Source organism: Myotis yumanensis, unplaced genomic scaffold (genome assembly GCF_028538775.1).
Source record: "Myotis yumanensis isolate MYYU_CA2020_CCGP unplaced genomic scaffold, mMyoYum1.0.hap1 SCAF_22, whole genome shotgun sequence".
In the NCBI taxonomy this organism is placed as follows: Eukaryota; Metazoa; Chordata; class Mammalia; order Chiroptera; family Vespertilionidae; genus Myotis; species Myotis yumanensis.
In genome coordinates this window covers 736,992-740,067 of record NW_027223773.1, presented here as the reverse complement: position 1 = coordinate 740,067, position 3,076 = coordinate 736,992, and positions in this window count along the sequence as shown.

Below are 3,076 nucleotides of genomic sequence, written 5' to 3'. Positions count from 1 at the left end.
CCTTTCCAAGCAGTGGATTATTTGGGGGGCCCCCTCTTACTGACCCCGAGCCAGGCAAGGACGGAGAGTGCCCCTGTAGGGACAGGGATGCCACCCCTCACACACCTGCTCCGTGTCCGGTGTCCACAGGTCCCCCGGGAGGCTGGTATCACCCCAAACTTCCAGACGAGGGAGCGGGGCCCAGGGAGGGAGCAGCATGCCCGCGTCACCCAGCTGGTGGTGCAGGGCGCCTGCGGGAAAACAAGATTCAAGGGTCGAAGGCACCCCAGTTCCTAAAGGAGGACATGGGGACCCAGAGGCAGGAAGTGATGTGCCCAGTCCTGGCCGGGGTGGCTCCGTGGGTAGAGCCTGGGCCTGCGGACCGGACCGAAGGGTTTCGGGTTCGATTCCCGGCCAGGGCGCCTGTCCAGGTTTCCGGGCTCGATCCCCAGTGGGGGGCGCGCAGGAGGCAGCCGGTCAGGGATTCTCTCTCATCACTGATGTTTCTATCTCTCTCTCCCCCTCCCTTCCTCTCTGAAATCCATAAAAATAAACAAAAAGTTTTAATATCTTTTAAAAAAGAAAGAAAAAACGCCGGTCAGCTCCCACTTTTCTGCAGCGAGAATTCTCAGCGGTCGCCCCGCCCCCAGGCTGGCCCCGCCCCCTGGATGGCCCCGCCCCTGGATGGCCCCGCCCCCTGGATGGCCCCGCCCCTGGATGGCCCCGCCCCTCGCGGCCCCTCTCCTCCCCGGTTCCCCGCACACGCTGCGCCCCGCCCAGGCTCCGCATGTCCCAGAAGCCTCGTGCCCGTCGAAGCCCGTGTCCTGCCCGAGCCCCGAGGCCGCTCACCTGCGCCTCCTCCCCGGGCCCTGGGAGCTCACACCCCCGCGGAGGCCGAGACCCGCCTGATGTCAATCTCGCCGCCGTGGAAGGTGGGGCTCCCACGGGCTGTGCTGCGCGCAGGGGACTCGGGTGCAGAATCCCGGGGTCCTAAGTGGATCGGACCTGGGATGCTCGCGGCCTTCCTCCCTCTCACCAACCCGGTCCACTGACCCGCCCCCTGACCCTGTCCAAGACCCGCCCCCAACCCTGTCCAAGACCCGCCCATCTACCCCGTGCAAGACCCGCCCACTGGGGTGGATGCCCTGCTGTCAGCGAGTGGGGGGAAGGGGGCCGGGGTCTGTGGATGAACAGACAGGGGGTCCCGCCCCAAGAAGCACACGGTCTGGCCCGCGAGAAGGTGAGAACGAGGCCTGTGTTAATTAGCAAGTTGTTTTATTTTTTATTTAAAAAAATATATTTTGATGTCAGAGAGGAAGGGAGAGGAAGAGAAAGAAACATCCATGATGAGAGATAATCATCGGTGGACTGCCTCCTGCACGCCCCCTACTGGGGGATCGAGCCCACAACCCGGGGGCATGTGCCCTGTCGGGGAATCGAACCCGGGACTCTGGAGGCCAAGGCTCTATCCGCTGAGCCAAACCAGCGAGGGCTCAATGTCTTTTAAGATATGCTTTTTCTTGTTCCTATCAGATACCCATTTAACTTGGTAGAAAGTGCATCCAGCAAATTAAAATAACAACAACAAACACGTAATCCCAACAATCAGGACCCTAGACTATGACCTCAGAGGTCACCTCCCCTCTCTTAGCCTTGGTTTACTTGGGTGTGAAATGGGTTGTCTCTGCAAGGCCCTGACTCTGCTGTAGTCAGAGGGTGTGTGTAAGGTACTCGGCGCAGCGCCCGGGCGCACAGTAGGGCAAGGGCACACAGTAGGGCTACTTGGTGGCAGATACGGGGCCGGAGGGGTCCCTGTGTCAAGTTCAGGGGGGAAGAACTCCTCTTGTCCTTTACCCCCAGCAGCAACCAAGCGACCTCCTGCCTCGTGCGTCCCCGCGGCCGGCTCCTCCGGGAAGTTGGCAGGGGAGGGCTGGGTGGGGACGGGACAGGGGTGAGGCCGCTTGTACTCAGCAGGTCTCTCTGATCCCCATCAGTCAGACCGGCGTCAGCACAATCTCAGCCGGGAGCCGCCCGGGGACCGCACCACCTCCCACCGCCCTCCATCCAGGTTCCTGAAAAGCAGCCATAGAATTCCTCTTCCCCGCGCCCCCACCCCCCGCCCCCGCCTTCAGCTTTGCACTGCCCGGGCCTGATTTACCGGGGAAGCTGCTGTGGGATTAGGGTGTGGGGAAGGTGTGGCTGGTGTGGCCAGGGCCTGAGCGCCCAGGGGTGCCCGCCCCCGTGTGGAGACAGTCGTCTCAGTGGCCAGCAGTTTGCACCCCCACAGCTGCTGGGCTGGGAGCTGAGAATTGGGGAGGAGCCAGTGGACGGGGACAGGAGGGAGGGCAGGCGGGCGGGGCACCCAGACCTGGTTTCTGGATGTGTTGCCCGTGGAAGCCATGGACACTCAGGGGCCCCGCAAAGACTTCCTGGGAGATCGAGGACTGGAGCAGCCCTCGAGGACGGGAGAGGTAGGGTTCCAGGGAGGGGAGGAGGGGCGTTCTGGGTTAGGGAACAGCGGGGACACGGACTCCGAGGCCTGCCCTGTCCTCCAGCCAACCCCCACCCACCCTGGGACAGGACACCCCAGCCCCCCGCCCAGGGAGGGACCTGCCCCACCCTCTCCAGAAACTGGCTATGGAGCCCGGGGTGGGGCCCGCCTGGGAGTGGGTGCTGCCACCTTGGTCCTGCCCTGGCACAGCCGGGGCAGCCGCTGGCGGGGACTTGACTCCCTCCTCACTCTCTGGACCCCTTTTCCTCTAGAGGCCTCGGTCTCCCAGGGACTCGGTGAGGGAGGCTCGCGCCCCCCCCCCCCAAGTGAGATAGGGAAAGTGACGGACACCCTAGCATCCAGTTTGATTCTGGTCAAGGGCACATTGTACCCCAGTTGCAGGCCCAACCCCTGGCCCTGGTCAGAGCATGTGATGGAGGCAACCAATGGATGTGTCTCTCTCACATCGATGTTTCTCTCTCTGTGTGTCTCTCCCTCTCCCTTCCATTCTCCCTACAAAATCAATGGGAAAATATCCTCAGGTGAGGACTAACAAAAAACACATGAATAAAATAAAATAAAATGAAAGAAAGAAAGAGACAGCAA